Genomic DNA, 19,900 nt, shown 5'->3' with positions numbered 1-19,900 from the left:
TAGAAGGGGAAAATTATTTCTGATTTGAACTTTAGCTACAATAATATGGCATACTTATTTCCATAAGCAATTTTGTTTTGAAAAATGTAGATAAAGTCGATATACCTTAATTCTTTGTAGGAAACTATAAAGATAATATGGCAGGTGTCAAAACAAAAGATCTATGACATTCAGTAGGAGATTTCTTCTTTGTTTTACCTCTCACTTTCGACAATCCCAAACATAGACACATTTGGCACTAAGCAGAGATTGCATATTTAGAATCTGACAACAACTGTTCGTTCATCTTTAATTTTTTTTTCTGTGAGTAGCAAATGTCTGTCTGTGGTGGATATAACACAACAAACAAATGGGAAGCCAGTTTCACTCAGCTGGATATTACACATGCTTTTTCCCAACAGCACTTATTCTCAGGTACAAAGTGGTACTCGTATTTGAGAAAAAGAGAAACACTGGAAGGATGCCCTGCAAGATAGTTCCATGAAAGCTTCAGTGTACATTTTTCAATGGAAAATCTTGGCACATGCACTAATAATGATTTCTGTTATCTTGTAATTTATGCATCAAAGCAATAAAGCCTTTGAAATCCTAATGGCACCATACTGAGAACAAATTAAGTAAAAAGGAAGGGAAAACAAAGAAAGTCTTGGCTGAAAAAAAAAATCACCAATTTTCCTACCATCACAGAAAAACTTCAAAATTAAACAAATTTCCCAAGTGCATGAAAACCTAATAAAATGTCAACCAGTTTCAAGGAACTGATTCCTTGATACTAAAATTGTAAGAAATATTCAGGTTAATTCAGAATCCCTCAAATCTTTTCAAACATAGCACAAAAGTGTTCCAATTTTTTTCTGATATTAAATTTACTCAGATTTCAGAACATAAATAACACTCCAAATAAAAACAAAAAACTCTACCATCTATAATATTTAAAATGGTTTGATACTGTATAATTTTTGAAGTATATTCTGAATTTATAAACCTGAGATAAATTTTGTTTAATATGTGGGAAACTGAGAGAATTAATTTCTTATTGAGCCCAAACTTTTTTTTATACCTTTATGTTTTTGGGATTATGTGCAAAATTGTTGTTAATCTCTTAAAAAAAGTCTGTCTTACTGAGAGAGAGAGAGAGAGAGGGGGAGAGAGAGAGAGAGAGAGGAGAGAGAGAGAGAGAGGAGAGAGAGAGAGAGAGAGAGATTCACATGTACAGTTAATCTGGTCACTTGTTAAATTCATAGTGTACCAACATACATCTTTCAAATAATTGGCTTAGTTAAATATAGGTGAAGACATATGGCCTAGCAGTTAGGGAGTATTGGGCCCTCAGTCAGAAGCTTATGTGTTTGACTTCTGGAGTGGGGCACATTGTGTTCTTGGGTGATTGTCCTGGTTTACTCAGCTATAAATGAGTACCAACTAATTGCCAGTGCAAACAATTTCTCTTTTCAGCTGTCACATTCCTGATGTTTTGAGTCAAGGATTGGAGAATTAAGAAAGTGTCTTTCTGCTCACAACACAGGCACCTAAAATAGTTAGTGAAGCATGGCATATGGCACTGAGTCATACTTTTAAGTGATGGCTGTAGTTCTTTTTTTATTTGTACATAATAAATGTTATTTTCAAACTTCCCCCTCCTCTGAAATTACTGACATATTGTCAATAATTTAAGAGAAGGAGTAAGTTGATTATGTTGACCCCAGTGCTTGACTGGTATCTGTTTTACTAACCCTGAAAGGATGAAAAGCAGAGGTGACCTTGGCAGAACCCTCAACATAACAAATATTAACATTTGACTCCCTAATAGCACATTTCTTTATGCTAACAAGTTCAGAGATTCTCTCACTTTTACAATAAGTAACTTTAGCATTAATTCAACTATTGTAAATTATGAAATTTAAATACTTCTTTTTTTAAAAACATAATACACAATAGCTTTAAAGTTTAAGATTTCAAAGGTAAGTTTTTAATAATTACTTTGATATTATAAAACATGACACTGAACTTGGTAAAGCTTGTAGAGTTTACACTAACAGTTTGCCTTCTTGAGTCAGTGGATTAGCAAACTTCACATATTTGTTTGGGCTAATCTTTATCAGTAGTAGGATCCTAATTTCATTAAAATGAATTTGGTAACAGACTCTTTTCTGATAGAAGTCATCTCTGAAACATACTTTCACATGATGTATTCCTAACTTCTTCCTTCCATTCCCCTCATTTTCAAAATATGCTGGTGTTAATTCTATTCCCTGTCTCTCAGCTATCCCTGCCCTCTATTAACACTTCTTTCGTCTCCATTCTCTTACAAATCCCAGTTATATTTCCTTCACCACCAATTGCTAAAAGATTTTGCCTGAAACACAGGATGTCTCTAATTCTTGGCATAAAATTTATTCCACTGTTCTTTTCTTTACCAGTTTTATTTCTGAATTCATAAGGGGATAAATTAAGTGTTGCTGATCTTACAATATAAACTGTAGGAACTCTCATCACCGCTTTGACATCAAAGTCCAAGTGCCATTTCAGATTTCTAGAACAGTGAGATGACATCTGATCCCAAAAGTTTATTCCACTCAGGAAAGAATTAGAAACAATTATAAATTCTAGTCATAAATCACTCGATATCCTACATAGCAGCAATACTCATGACTCCAAGCATACTAACACGACAGCTTGCCAAATATTGGGTTGTCCAGAAAGTTCATGCCGATTTATAGTAGCTTACCTTTCAACTTACCCTCCCAGGCACCTCAATTCTGGGAAGAGAGTATTTTCAAGTTAAAGGAAAGATTGTGCAACAAAATGGTTCATATTTGGTTGATTAAAAATGTAATGGAAAGTATTTATTGACCTTCCCATTTTTTCTTTCCTTTAATAATTGGCATAAACTTTCCGGACAGCCTAATAAAAATAAAAGTTCACAGACGTGATCTAAAACTATTCTAATTTTTTTCATGATCAATTGGTATTTTCCTGCACTATAGCCCTGCGGTACCACATGCACTTGTTTACTTTCTCAACACATACAGGAACAAATTAAAGGAACCATGCCAATTGTCTTAGAACATCTTGTAATTGTTGCTAAATAAATTTTTTGATAACTTTGTGATAACATTTTAATAGTTGGGTCACTGCCACTGATTTCATATCTGATGTACTGTTGTATATATTTGTAGATTTGTTGCAGACTGTTTTCTTAGAAAGAGGATGTGAAAACCCCATATATAAAACCATGTTATAGGCTCAAAATGTGCAGCACACACACACACTGGCAAATGATTGAGCTTGTAAGGTAGTTGGTTGTGCCATTCTATCAAGTATATGAATATTGGCGTTGCAAACAAATATATGATGATGGTATATATCACCTTCAAAGATAATCATAATTCAATTCTGCTACAAAACTAACTTTTCTGTGACAATGCACATGTTTATGTCTGTTTAAACTTCTCAATTATTAATGCACAGATTTGTTGGAAGAAACGTTACAAAATTTTTGTCTTTGTGAAAAATGACAAGAATCTTAATCATGGAAACTTTGAACAAAAAAAAAAAAAAATTAGAAGGCTGGTTTCAAGTTGCGTGTCATTGAAAATGCTGAAGAGCATGAAATTGGTGGTGAGAGAGAATTTTACATGCTGAAGCTGAAAATTACCAAAAGACTGGTGGAAACACTCAAGAAAATGCCAAAAACAGAATGCATTGGATGATATACTGTGTTCCCATATGAGAAATTGAAGAAAGATTTATGTATACTTAGGTGTGTAAATTATGCACAAACAGACTTGTCATCTGCATTGCTATTAGAACAAAAGCATTCATTATGACCATCTATCCATATAAATAAATATGATATTACTCAAAAGTTCCACACTTTAGCTGGGTGGTCTATGAGATTCATTATTAACATTTTTTAACATTCATTTTCCATGCTGGCATGGGTTGGTTAGAGTCTGACAAGCTGCAGAGCTGTGTCAGGCCCCAATGTCAGCTTCATCAGGGCTCTATGGTTGGATGCCCTTCCAAACACTAACCACTTTTACAGTGTGTACTGGAAACTTTTTTCATGACAAGCAAGGTTACCAAGTAACTTGCAAGACAAAATAAAGAAAAGAAAAGAAAAAAAAAATCCCTCTTGGCTGAATGGGAGTGTATTTGAGAAAGGGAGAGGTTATTTCATCCCAGGTGTTGAAGGCTAAAGTATGACAGAGGGACAAGCATCATCATCATCATCATTTAATAGCTGTTTCACATGCTGGCATGGGTTGGGCAACTTGACAGGGATTGGCTAGGCAGAAGACTGCACCAGGTTTCACTGTCTGTTTTGGCAGGGTTTCCAAACACAACCACCTTATAGAGCACAAACAGAAATAGGCTAACGTTATGTTAATCAAACCACAATGCAAAAAAAGTTACCAAATGATGTTCTCAATGAAGTATAGTGATTTCATAAATTTGTCATCACTAAAAGTAAATATTATGGACATAAGCAGTCAACAATAGGAAACTTGGCTGAAACCCCAATGCTTCTTCACATGCCTTGTAATAACAACAATGAACCTTAGCAACAACTTTTTCTTTTTTTATGTAACTTGTCCCAAACAAGGCTTGAGGCCACTGAAGTGTAAGGGACAACAAAGAAAGAAAAGAAGGGGCTTACAAATTCAAAAGATGTTGATTGACAGAGGATGGTCATGAGTTGTAGAGAGCTGTAGTTCAAGGAAAAACGCTATTAGAACAAAAGGACTTATGACCAACAGGGAGGCCATCAGAGAAACAATGAGAAAGAGGCGGGGTCAATGTGTTTAAAGGTCTTGAGAGAGGGCATGAGACCAGGAAGTGGATCAGAGCAATGACCATGGAAATACAGAAAAGTCAGTAGTTTTAGCATGCTTAGTAGATAGGAAAAAAACTTTATATTATTGGTAGTATTTAAAAGACTAGCATAGTCTTTTGAATATACATATACACAAGCATGGCTGTGTGGTTAAGAAGCTTGCTTCCTTACCACATTGTTTCAGGTTCAGTCTCACTGCATGGCAGCTTAGGCAAGTGTCTTTTATAGCCCCAGGCTGACCAAAGCCTTGTGAATGGATTTGGTAGATGGAAACTGAAAGAAGCCCATCATGTGTATGTGTGAGTGTGTGTGTTGTAAATGAGTGGCCATAGAGAAATAGGATCTCTCTTGGAAGCAGGGAAGGGCTGGCAACAGGAAGGGCATCCAGCCATAGACAAATCTTGCTCAGTAAACTCCATCTAACCAACCAATGAAAGCATAGAATAGCAGATGTTAAAGTGATGACGATAATTACATGTCTGGTTGCATGGTTAAGGAATTTGCTTCGCATGAGAAAATCAATTACCAATATACCAATGTAGAGGAATGTTACTACTCCTCTACACCATACTATGGAAAACAGAGGTAAGTAATGGATCAATGTGACTGAAAAAAATTTCACTCTGGCGAGCTTCTTAATTACTTGCAGTTTTGCATTATGAATAAAGTGTTACCAAAATTAACGGTACTCTGAGTTTACTATTATAAATGATAGCACACTGGATTGCAATAGGCTTTGGTTTCAAATTTCCCGAAGCACAACTCATTGTGTCTCAGATAATACAATTACACATTATATATTCACAACTCCAGTGTTTACATGCCTGGTAGAAACAAACAGCAAAAACAATGCATTGGGAACTTCGTAAAGTTATTATCAAAAAATATTTGTGCATGAGCAATATCAACTTATTAATAATGAAGTCATTCTTTAGAAACGAGAGGAATTACTACTCTAAGCTGTTTCCATGAAATGTAAACTGAACACCGAAACCTAAGTACAAACATACGAATGTTATAAAAGATGTGAAAGAGTGCAATGAAGATGTACCAGAACAATGATGCAGATAATGATATTTTTTTTTTTTCATTTCTACTGGTTCCCTCTGGAAGCTGCTGATCATATCATGTTTTCCTTTTTTTTTTAATTAGATTTTAACTTGCGAACACCTATTCATGTATAATTGTTAGTAATTTATAATTCTTTTATCTTGCGTGATAAACAGTAAATTCGTCTCCTTTCAGAAATAAATAACTTCAAAATTGATCTGAGTGAAAACCTAATGAGAGTCATATTTGCTAAATAAGCCAAAAAAACAACAGAGAAAAAAAACCCAATGAAAACCATATTGATCAATAAATGTAACAAGGACAACCCAAATTTATCAGGGGGATAAGTGAAAATGTAATGCTGTCTCAGAATTTGCAACAGACTGCCTTATGTATCTCTAGTGTAAAAGGAGTAACACTATGCTAAGAGTACTATGAGCCTTATATATATATATTTTATTTATTAGGGAATAAAAATTCTGGCATCACATTTGTCTGTTAATTACATTCGTAATTGTTAAAATACCAAAATATAGAAATTGGTATTGCATGATAATAAAGTTATCAAGAGTCCTGACGATTAGGGTAGCGTTTAAGAAATGTTCCTGTAAAAAACTGCATGTTTAAGGAACGGTAAAAGAACCTCAAGGAACATGTGTAGCAGAGAAATTTAGAAATGATTAAAATAAAATTCTTTTAAATGGTGTGATGTATATTAGGGGACTGCTATCTCCAAATAACAAATATATATATATATATATATATATATATATATATATGTAGGTCCCGGGTTGAGTCAGGGTTAACCACAGTAAATAAGGTACTCAACACACACACACACACAATATATATATATTATATATATATATATATATATACATACAATATATATATTATTTATCATATATATATATTTAGGGGAAGGCAACTTATAATCTAGAAGACAACTGGTGGTTATATGAAGTCTCTAGTGACAGACAATGAGGTTTCCAACCAAAATTCATTTCAATCTTTTAAAATTAAGCAACATTCTGCCTAATTCCCAAGGGATGTAGAGAGATACGAAGTTATTCGGTTATCGAAAATATGTTTCGATATTCTTTCAAAAATGGAAGTGTCTGTAGGTTTGAACTAATCAGGAATACACAAAAGTCTGTTGATTAAAACAAGGGATACATATAATGATATTATTACAGCTGAGTAACTGAACAGAAATTTAAATGAGTTCAGTCAGTTCCGAACATTATTCTGTCCTCCTTTTGAAATGAAGCATGGAAGACATTCGGTACCTACATCTGTAGTACCAAGCCTTCATTGCTAATGAAGACATAACAGGAATGTTTTACATTAACTGCAAATGATAGCAACATTAATGCAGAGTCTATACAGCATTACTGATACTACTTACATTTTTCTGTTTAAATGTTAGAGATATATGTCAGTTGACAAGTGTGCAACAGATATATCAAAAATTGTTGTTGACATGTGTAGAAGTGACATCTACAGCTAGTGTAGTGGTGTGTGAGCAAGGAACAACAAATGCTATTGACAAATGTCTGAGACATACCATACTTGTTTTCTTTTATCCTTTAGTCAGAAGGAAAGGCAGTGCTCATGGGATATGAGACATTTTGGCATAACTGTTTTGGTGCTGCTTATTTGGCAGTGCTGACTTATTTGACCCCTTTCTCCATCTCTCCTTCTCTTTATGTGTATGAGAAAAGGAAAAATGTTTACATTCAATTGTGTACAATTGAGAAATTATAATGCCCCCACCTCTCTTTCTTTTTCTCTCTCTTTCACTCCCATTCTTTCTATCTGTATGTCCTTTCTTTTATCTTTCACTTGTTTCAATCATTAGACTGCGGTCATGCTGGAGCACTGCTTTAAGGAATTAATGAATTGACTCCAGTCTTTTTTTTTTAAAGCTTTTTACATACTCCTTTACTCTTTTACTTGTTTCAGTCATTTGACTGCGGCCATGCTGGAGCACCACCTTTAGTCGAGCAAATCGACCCCAGGACTTATTCTATCAGTCTCTTTTGCCAAACAGCTAAGTTACAGGGGATTTAAACACACCAGCATCGGTTGTCAAGCAATGCTGGGGGGGGGGGGCACAGATACACACACATACATACATATATATATATATATATACAATGGGCTTCTTTCAGTTTCCATCTACCAAATCCACTCACAAGGTTTTGGTCGCCCCAAGGCTATAGTAGAAGACACTTGCCCAAGGTGCCATGCAATGGGAATGAACCCTGAATCATGTGGCTGGTAAGCAAGCTACTTACCACACAGCCACTCCTGTGCCTGTATATTTCTACATGTACATACATGTGTGTGCTTACCACTGGTGCCAATAAGTACCGCCATAAAAACAGGCTGATAGTCCAGTCAGCTGTGCCAAATCAGCAGCATTCAAAACTGCTGAATTGTCTCATTTCCATGCTCTTGATCCACTACAAAGACTTTGAGACTGGTGGTGATGGTGTGTGGCAAGGGAAGAGCAGTGTCCTGAAGCCAGAGGTCTGACCAGAATACTTGCAACAGAGAGAGACCTCTGTTAAAGGTACTCAAAATCTCAGGTGGTGAAGTTAAGCTGGATGATGGATTGCGTCTACGACCATACAAGTAAAAGTGATATCAAAAATTAAAATTGATAAGAATGTGGTATAAGAAATTAATGGACAAATAAGATTATAATATTGAAAGAAAAAAGAAAGGAGACAGATTTTATGTTGAAGCAAAGCATAAAGAGTTGGGGAAGCTAAGAGCAAAGAAAAAACCAAGTGAAGTTAGTGTACAGAGTAGATTTAAGAGTAAGTAAGAGAGAGACAAAAATAAAAATTATTGGAAAATTAAATCAAATGAAAGACATAACAAACTAAAATTAAAGTTATTGGACTTTAACGAAGATAATCTTTGGTGAAATAAGAGAGAAAAAAATAGAAATTATATAAAATTGAAAAGAAAAAACAAATGAGAAAAAAAATATTTTTTTAAATTTTTAGAAATTGCCTGAAGATTAAAAATTACAAAAAGAAACAAGTATAAACATTGTTTCAATTGATCAAACAAGCTGTTGGCTAGAATGCATTTTGATAAATAGAACATTATGAAAACATCTTTCTTGAGATGATGGGGGGAAGAAAGCAAGGGTGGGGTGGGGGAAAGATAACAAAAGAAGTGGGGGAAGAAGTGAAGTAAAAGTAGATTTTTATTAGAAACCAACAGTGAAGAGTGAGGTAAACATGATATGAATCCTGTTGAATTTAATTAACAGAGAAAAATTCATTATTAGGGAATTGTGATGACAAGGGGAGGTTAGCAAAAAGTTGGCAGTTGAATGTAACAAAAAATATTATTATTTTATGTATATATAAAAAAGCAAGAAAATCAAAGAAAAGGAGGAAAAGTATCCATAGAGTAATATATATGTATTGATTGAATGTAATTCTTGAAATTAAAACTCTGTACACTATGTTCAATATGTTGAATGTATTGTTACAGTATTAGGAAAGCTCTAGAATAAACAAAGTCAAGAACATAAGGTTGGGGAGAAAGAAAAAACCTCAATTGAAACCAATCTCTTAAATTGTGCACTGGCTATTGTTAGTGGTTAATTGACTAAATAAAATTAAATAAACACACCAGCTAGCAAGTCCTATAATTCAGTTTACTACGATTTTTCATGAGAGATACACAGACTATGGCTGACCTACATTGAGTAGCACCTGCATCTTTATACACAAAGGACATTTAGGATAAAAGAAAAGAAGAAACTCACTTTATAACTTTAGTTTCAAGAGTAACAGAGAGAGAGAGAGAGAGAGAGAGAGAGAGAGAGAGGAGAAGATGATGGATAGAAGTTAGTCATTGATTCAGAGGTGATTGAGCTTCTCTGCTCAAAAGTGCCAGAAGTACAAACTTGACTTATACTTTATATTTTTAACCAATTGCTGCTAACAATTGTCGACAATGAAGTGCAGAAAGAGAACCAAAATAAAAATTAAGATAGAGCAAAAATGAAGATTTCAAAGGAAGAGTAAATGAGCAATATTCCAAAGCTAGAATTTAAAGAAATTTAAAATTTAAAGAGCAGCTTAATATTTTATTGATATAAAATTTCTAGAAACCGAAATGTGATGACGATGATAGTTAACTTACTATTCTATCTATAAATGCCCAAAAGAGTATCTATATGTGATCCAATCACTTATTTCTAATATAAAAAATAACTGCTATGAATGATGTCATATTCATACAGATATCATAATCAAGTGCTCTTATAAAATTTATTAATCTTTATTAATCAGTGAATTTAATAAATAGTTGCAGCAAAAGTCAAAAAGAAAAAGTCCAAATACTGGAATGGAATAAAAAATATTTTAACATTAAGCAAAAGTACTAAAAATTTGGTGCACAGAGAATTATTCCTGGAATAATTCTGTGAAAATTTGATTTATTTAGATATATTCTGAATTATACAACTTCTACTTCAAAATATGTGAGATTAATCTTGGTCAATAACCTGTAACAATTAAAGGAGGTGAGAGGAGGGGAACAGTGGCTGCTGTGTTAAGATTCAAGGCTATTAACCACATGCAAAGTCATGGCTGGTGTCTTGGCTATAACCATTGTATTATCCCAGATGGCAAAATACTTTGCTCCACATGTCTCCCTGTGTCTGTTTGGCAGCTGGCAATGCTCCAGCTTCATAATTAGTGATTACCAGAAGGTTATGTAGCTATCTAACTAACACTTGCCCACACAATAGATAAATTTCAAAGTTTCCCATAACCATTCCTCTCATGTAGAAAGAATCAAAGAAAACAAAAAAAGCAAAAAAAAAAAAAAGAAAATAAAAAAATCAATGAAACTTGTTTAACCTTCTAATTATGTGTATGTATACACACACACATGCACTTTATATATATACATTACAAATATTATATATGTATGCATTATATATGCATATATTATATACACATATACATACATTATATATATGTATATATATGCATTCATTTTATACACATATAGCTACATTTTATACATAATACACACACACACACACATTTATGTAACACAGACAAAGCTTCATTTTACATTCTTTCAACTCCTGCCAAACAGTATACCAATTTTATTGAAAGGTAAGAATCGAAGCAAGAGAAAAATATACCATATACTGACAAAGGACATCTATTAAACACACACACACACATGGGGGTTTAAAGCATGAATTTTTGGTGTGAAAAATGTTTGGAGAAAATGCTGTTTTGGTTTATTCATGTTTTGATGCTCACAACATATTCTCCCCATGCCTGCCAGTATCAAATATAATACACATGTGTAATCTATCATTTAATAACATCCTATTACCAGGCATCTCTGACTTGATGTAAAGATCACTTCAAAAGTTTGTTTTTTGGAAAAATTCAGTGTTACTGCTTTCAATACACAATAAAATAAAAAGGTTACTGCTATGATAAAAGGCCTGAGGAAAGCCAGAAAAATTATTGCACAAATTGTTATTAACTAAAAGAAATATTAATAATTATAATAAACAGGATGGTGTAGTTACTATTTTCCTTTCAGTGTAACTCTGGGTGGTTCTGATTTAAGTACACAAGTCCACCAATTTTGAGAAGGTGGTTAGTCAATATCATAAACCCCTCTATTTAATAGGTATTTTATTTTTATTGACCCCAGAAGGATGAAAAGGCAAAGTTGACTTCAGCAGTATTTGAACTTCAGCATAAAGAGCCAGAATAAATTGAACAAGACATTCTTCTGACATTTAACAATCCTGGAAGTTTGTTACCCAATGATTTTTAAACTTTGGTACAAATCACCAAATTTGTAGGAAATAAAGAGACAGAGATAGAATTAATGAAACTAAACCTACTTTTTTTAAAAAATAGGTTTGATCTAGAGAAAAGGGATTGCCCCTGACTTCTGCAGGACATCTGAGGCTGGTGAGATGGACTACATTACTCTCGTCTGTTTTATTGACCTCAGAGCAGTACTTTTCTACAAATAGTTGTAATATTATTCTAAAAGGGTTGTAATATTATTCTAAAAGAAACACAAAAACAAAGCCTTTAACTGTTGAAATATTTAATAAAATATAGAATTTTCATGACCACAATAAGCCAACAGGCATGCAGGCTGCAACACCATTTACAACAAACAAGAACTGAAGAATAGTTCTCTAAGAAAAGTATAAAATGTTAAATGTTCCCAATTGAAATGTTAAAGAATGGGCTTCAGAAGGTTACTGCTGTGATAAAATGGGTTGTGACTGTAAAACACAGGAAATTCACTGCCCTGGCAGAGAACCTAACTAAACACAATCAGGTATTTATTATGGTATGCTACTACAAAAATAACTTTTTTAATACTGGTACAATGCCAGAAATTTGCAGGGTAAGGGGGTACTGATCAAGTAAATGGCCCTCACCCCAGTACTTTACCGGTACTTTCATTGAACTAAGAAGAAAGGAAGGCAAAGTTGATCTCGATGGGATGTGAACTCAAAACTTAAAAGCTGGAATAAATACTACAAAGCATTTTGTTCAGCATTTCTACCAGTCTGTTGCTCTTAATAACAATTTCTAATTCAGGCACAAGGCTAGCAATTTTGAGAGGAGAATTTTAGTTGATTGTATTGATCCATTAGTGGACTGGTGTTTTACTTCATCAACTCAGAGGGATGAAAGTTAAAACTGACCTTGGCAGGGTTTCAACTTGGAATGTATAGATTTGGAATAAATAATGCAAGACATTATGTCCAGTACTCAAATAATTCTTTAGTAACAAGTAAATAGATATTTGAAATTATAGAAGGAAATCTTTATTGCCAACTTAATATAGAAGTTGTACTAGAACACAGAACACTGCATTATTAACCTTGAGAGGACCTCTCATATGGACTTGCGGTGCATAACAACACTTCATGTTAAGTAAGAGATAAACATTACCTTCCAATATTCATACTGCTTCTATCACTATTAATTCTGTTGTGTCTGTTATGGGGAGAGTCATTTTCTTTTTGTGCCTTATAATATAACACACTCACTGGTAAAATTTCCATTTATTTCTTATTTTTATTTTCCTAAAATTTTCATTGCGTCTTGCAACCTTTTCAATAGTCTTGACTTTGTCCGTTATTTACACTGCGTTCCTTTTTGTTTGTTTATTATTTGAAAATAAAGATTTTTTTTCAAAGAAATTTACTCGTTTTTTGCTTCCATTATGGTATTCTCTTGACTTAATTGATACTAGTGTATTCTTTAAGCAACAAGACTATGGCCGAGTCAAATTCTCAAGGCTACACTTTGTAGCATTTTTAAGAGCTTCAACTAACAACAATGTGAATGCCATGATAGTATGGAACCATAACAAAGCTTGACCAACATTTCACACCTTAAAAACCTGATTCTATTTTTTATGACCAGAATGACAAAAATATCTTATTTGTTAAGGCAACACTAAATTACTGTTATGTTGAACAGAAGTAAACGAAACAGCCAAGAAATTACGTTGCCTTATCTTTTGAATTAAAAACCATTAATTCATTTGCTTTGTAACAAGGGCAAATGGAATAATAACATAAAATTGCTTCAGTAAAAATGCTGACAGTTTACCTATAAATGCAGACAAATGTAGGTACCAGAAAATAGCAACAAAACTGCTTGTAAATGTAGTTAGAAGTAGCACTGTCTCGGGGCATCTATTAACATATTTCTTAGTTGTACATGTGTGTTGTTTCACACAATTTACCTCATTAATCAATACAAATATATATAAAAAAATGGAAAATAAGCTGGTTTAATATGCATGAGCCACTCCCATCTTGCTACAGAATTAGAAGAAATATTTGATCCAATATTAATCAAAAGATTGCTAAATAGAAACAAAATATAAATTTTCTCCTCACACGAGGTGAGTATCCGATTGTACTTTGCACTACTAATATTTATGGCTGCCATCTGCATATACATGTGGATGTATTTCTAAAGAATTTAATTTTTATAGAATGGATTACAATTTAGGTGGAGGATCCTCCAACATATGACATACTGAACTATGTACTTAGGATACAAGCTACTCGTTAAAAACAAATTTCAGTTTTGAGAACACAAACAGAAATCAGTTTTATAATCTCTGTGGCACTCTGTCAGTTATGATGATGAGGGTTCCAGTTGATCCGATCAACCAACGGAACAGCCTGCTTGTGAAATTAACATGCAAGTGGCTGAGCACTCCACAGACACGTGTACCCTTAATGTAGTTCTTGGGGAGATTCAGCATGACACAGAGTGTGACAAGGCTGGCTCTTTGAAATACAAGTACAACAGAAACAGGAAGAAAAAGTGAGAGAAAGTTGTGGTGAAAGAGTACGGCAGGGTTTACCACCACCCCCTGCCGGAGCCTCATGGACCTTTAGGTGTTTTTTGCTCAATAAACACTCACAACGTCCAGTCTGGGAATCAAAACCGCGATCCTAAGACTGCAAGTCCGCTGCCTTAATCACTGGGCCATTGTGCCTTCACTTTATAATCTACAATGTAATCATTGATAAGACCTTCCCTCTGTCTACACACACACACACACACACAAATGGTAAGAAGTGTAGAAAGAAGTTTGCTTCCCAAGCACATGGTTCTGGGTTCAGTCCCATATCATGGCACCTTGGGCAAGTGTCTTCCACTATAGCCTCAGCCAACCCAAGTCTTGTTAGAGGATTTAGTAGACAGAAACTGAAAGCAGCCCATTGTGTGTGTGTGTGTGTGTGTATTTTAACTACATGTGGATCGTTGGTAATTTTTTTTCCTCTGTCTTCCTTTTCCCTAGGACTTTCCTCTGTCTCCTGTTTCTGAAGAAGAGCCTTGTTCAAAATGTAAAACACACTTTCTTTCCTTTCTTGGGTATCTTTTAATACTTTGCATGTACCACATCCTCATGTTGTTTTTTCTTGTGTTTTTTCTTTGCTTTTTTTTTTTGATTAATTATATACATACATACATACATGTGTGTCTGTCTTCGTCCCCAACTACTACTTGATAACTGATGTTGGTGAGTATACAGTCCCATAACTTAGTGGTTCAGCAAAAGAAAGCAATACATTAAGTACCAGGTTTAAAAGAAAGCTAAGTAATGGAGTCACATCATTCGACTAAAAAAATTCTTCAACGTAATGCCCCAGCATGGCCACAGCCTAATGACTGACACAAATAAAAGATAGAAGATAAATGATAATTACAAACCACCTTAATTTCTCATACATCAGAGTAGACAGTAAGATAATTAAACTAACTAGGCGTAGGAGAGGCTGTGTGGCAAGTAGATTGCTTATGAACCACATGGTTACGGGTTCAGTCCCACTGCATGGCACCTTGGGTAAGTGTCTTCTACTATAGCCTTGGGCCGACCAAAGCCTTGTGAGTGGATTTGATAGACGGAAACTGAAAAGAAGCCTGTCGTATATATGTATGTATTTATGTGTGTGTGTGTGTGTGGTTGTGTGTCTGTGTTTGTCCCCCCAACATCGCTTGACAACCAATGCTGGTGTGTTTACGTCCCTGTAACTTAGCAGTTCAGCAAAAGAGACTGCACTTAATAGTTTGTTGGATGGACATTTTGGATGTAGGGATAACACTGCGAGGAACAATATTTGTCTTGTCCATCACAATGTAATAACAAAAACTTCTTAGATTAGTAGAAGGTTACAAATATTCATGAAATATGAAAGTGGAATGTAAGATACTGTATAATATCTGTATTATTTTTTACAGAAACTTGAAATTTAGAACAGGATTTAAAAAAAAAAAAAAATTTCCTTTCCTAATGAATCAGAAATATCATTTTACCACATATGCAGAGTGAATAATAAGACAACTGTTTCATTTATTACAACACTGGTACATAAATCTTTATCATTGCCAATATTTAGTAACATGTAGCCATTTTACCAAGGTAATAAATGAGAAAATTTCAAAGAGATTATGATCAAAGAGAAATAGGATATGATAAAGAATAAGTAAAACAAAAAATATGTAGAATGTTTAATTTCTTATAAATTCTACATATAATTAATATGTATGATATGAAGATATTTGGAAAGAATTCTTAGAAAAAAATGAAATGAAATGGAACTTCAGTTATTACAATTTAAATATTAATTTCCCAGTATTTTTTTACAAAGCAATAAATTAAAAGTCATACAAGTGATATTGAGATATTCATAAAAATTTAAATGAGGAAACATTATTTGAACAAGTATGTATCAACAGTTTTAGCAATGTAATGAAGTTCAACTTTAGAAGAATGTGTGTAGGCTTTTGCACAGATGCATAAATGTTATGACCGAAGGAATCATTTATTGAGGCAATTTTGGATCTCCTAAAAGATACCACTGGCAGTAGTAAGAAACATAAGAAAATATATATAGAATATTTCAATATTAAACATTAAATGTTATGTTAATGTTGAAATTGGTTATGGCAGATTATTAAAGCTACATAAAGAATAACTCCAATTAAAAGCTTTGCATGAATGAGTAAATGTCAAAGCTTCTCTTTATAAAAGTGATTTCTGACAATATCAAAAGTTGTTGATTGCATAATATCAATAATGGGAGAAAAGAAGGTAACCAAATTAATAGGAAAATTTTGTTTTACAAGATATCTCATTAATTTTTGGTGTAAACATTGGAGTTATAAAAATCAAATGAGCCATAAAAGAGGGACAGAAAGAAAGGCACAGATGACAAAGCGAGGAAAAAAACCCCCAACAAAAAACAAAAAAAAAAACACAATGAAACTAAAAGGAGAGAGAGAGAGAGAGAATGAGGTAACTGGACAAAAGAGAATGAGGTTTAAGGAAGGAAACTTAAAAATAATGAAGGAAGGAAATGTAAAAATGAAAACAAAGGCAAAGATGAAAGGAAATGAAGAGAAGAGGAAAAAAATAACATGGAATGAAATCAGTAAAAAAGAAGAAAGAAGAGCAATGGAGGCAGTGAATGAAGAAAATAAATAACGTTGCAGGGATTGTATATAAAATGAACACTTAGTTTGGATAAGTTCTATACATGAACTAACTTATACCTAGCATATCCCATAAACAAGAAACTATCAAAAGTCTTGTTAATATAGAGCAACACATTTAATTGCCCAGCTCAATGGTTTTGAAAAGGGCTACTTCTCATAAACCTATGTATTCTTTGAGGCTGAGTCCACTTTTACTCAGTAGGGGGACATACATTAAGCAGGATGAAAGAAAGAACAAACAAAGCAAAAATGAACAAGAATCTACAATTATATTGTATTGAAGGTTCTTAAATAGGAACTGCTTTTATTTGGAGTGAATAAATACAAAATAAAACCATCCACATGGAACAACATCATTGTATATTTTATTCTTTTTAAACAGATGTTTATTTTGAAGAGGAAATGGATAGGAGAGAAAGACATTGCTGAAGGTTATTACGATGTTGGGATTTCAAAGGCTGATTCCAATCTCTGGAAAGTGTGAAATACCATTGGTAAATAACATTGTTGAATTACCTCTTATTTCAATCTATGTTATTTTCTATTTATTCATTCAATTTTTATTCGACAGCAGTCTGATCAGTATCTCTCTCAACCAAGAAAAATATGTTTGTAAAAGGACTTTTGTTCTTAGTAGCGTGTAATACGAGACTTAATATACCAAGATAGTGTGGAACTTAATAACCTAATAGAAACACTTAAGCACAGAGGTGATACTGATCAGACTGTAGATTAACCCTGAGTTTTCAAAAATCAATGCTTAATAGTAGGCATGAAATAATTAGAAAAAGAAGTCAGGTAAATATGCAATACAGGTAAATAACACAGTTGCAAGCAAATTTTATGATGAACAAAATTTCTACATGGTCTCTTGCCTTGCTAAAAATAACAGTCAAATCTCTCTCAAGTCATACCCTAACATTATCAAAAGTCAGGAAGAACACATTTTATAACAATGTATTGGTTCTTGATGTTGAAAGAAATGGGATGGACATGGCTGGAATGTCTTTCATTACGAGCACAGCAGACCTGTGGCTAGTTACAATATTCATTTGAGCAATTATTTTGAGTACAGTATATGATAATTTATATTGGAGATGTATATTGAGAAGCAGAGACAGTAAATGTTCTATTTTGATTAAGTGTAACTGCTTGAAAATGTGACGGAACAAATAAGAAATATGTTTTATCAGTGAAGTAGAAAGCTTAAAACCAAGAAAAATGTACTGGGACATAAATATTAAGACACATTTAAGGACAAGTTTATATTGGTTCAAGTCTGAAAATGTAACATTTTTTTTTAGAAATTATCTTATAAGAATCAATAGCGTGGAATCAATTTCAACATGGTCTGTTTTCACTTTTTCTTTTCCTTTCTTTGCATCAACAAAATATTTGTAGACTCGTTTTTTTCTCATGGCAAGGAGATTGAGGAAATGAAAAATAGTTCAGAAAACATAGTCTGTCTTATCCATACTAGTCAAGAAATATGTTTTCCTGTCGATATTCAAAAATTTTCAAAACCAATATTAACCCTTTCCAAATTTTCTAAAGAAAATTTGAAAGCTTAAATTTTGAACTTCAAAATTAATTATAAATAAAAAAATAAAAAATTTGAACAGATTTTTTATTAGCAAAATCCTTAGAAGAATGTGAAGCAATTCCATGTTAAGTAACAGTTGACAGCATTAAGATTTACTGAGGTTAGTCTGAGTTGGATGTTAATATAATCTTTTCTACTCTAGGCACAAGGCCTGAAATTTCTGGGGAGTGGGATGCCAGTCGATTAGATCTATCCCAGTATGCAACTAGTACTTAATTTATCGACCCTCAGAATGTAAAGACAGACAAAACACCGCTAAGCATTATTTTGCTTGGCATGCTAGCATTAATATATCAATTCTAAACTCAATCAGTTATTGATCACAAGATTAAAAGCAATGCCTTTTATTGTACTTTTTTCTTTTACTTGTTTCAGTTGCTGGACTGTGACCATGCTGGGTAGTGCTTTGAAAGGATTAGTTGAACAAGTTGACCTCCCCCCAGTACTTATTATTTTATATCTGGTACTTATTCTATTGGCCTTTTGCCAAACTACTAAGTTAAGGGGATGTAAACAAACCAACACCTGCTGTCAAGCATTGGGTGGATAAACACAAACATATATATGTATGTATATTAAGCCAAAGTCACCTGACTGGCTCCCATGCTGGTGGCACATAAAAAGCATTATCCAAACACGATTGATGCCAGGCCTGCCTGACTGGCTCCTGTGCCAGTGGCACATAAAAGGCACCCGCTACACTCTCAGAGTGGTTGGCATTAGGAAGAGCATCCAGCTGGAGAAACTCTGCCAGATCAGATTGGAGCCTGGTGCAGCTGCTGGCTTTCCAGAACTCAGTCAAACCTTCAAACCCATGCCAGCATGGAAAATGGACGTTAAACAATGATGATGATGATACACACACACACACACACACACACACATATTATATATATATATATATATATATATTCAAATATGAAATAGAAGCAGCTCAAGGGATATAAACAATATTGAACACACATACACAAGGTATGTTTTGCTAGTTTGTGGGCAGGCCATGCTTTTAGGTGTAAGAGAATATATTCTCATCAATGCCTAAAAGTGCAGCCTACCCATAAACTAGCAAAACACATACCTTGTGTGTGTGTTTGATATTGTATGTAAGTATATGTATATATATATAGTTGAAATTTACAAAAAAAACAAAAGATGAAGACAGGTGTATAAACAACAAACATATATACATGTCCCACCCATGCCAGCATGGAAGGCAGATGTTAAATGATTATATATATATATATATATACACAAGTATATACAACAGGCTTCCACAGTTTTCATCTACCAAATTGATTGGCTCAGGATCATAGTAGAAGACATTTGCCCAAGGTACCAAGC

At 33.6% G+C, this 19,900-nt stretch overlaps 1 protein-coding gene across 19 annotated transcripts in view; it reads right to left on the bottom strand.

The window, feature by feature from the left end:
• LOC115211116 (kinesin-like protein KIF13B) overlaps positions 1-19,900 on the bottom strand; it is a 772,943-nt gene that overhangs the window by 289,607 nt on the left and 463,436 nt on the right. The window lies entirely within an intron of this gene.

This window comes from Octopus sinensis, linkage group LG4 (genome assembly GCF_006345805.1).
Source record: "Octopus sinensis linkage group LG4, ASM634580v1, whole genome shotgun sequence".
Lineage (NCBI taxonomy): Eukaryota > Metazoa > Mollusca > Cephalopoda > Octopoda > Octopodidae > Octopus > Octopus sinensis.
The sequence above is the reverse complement of the archived record's forward strand: the minus strand, read 5'-3'. Positions and strand labels throughout refer to the sequence as shown.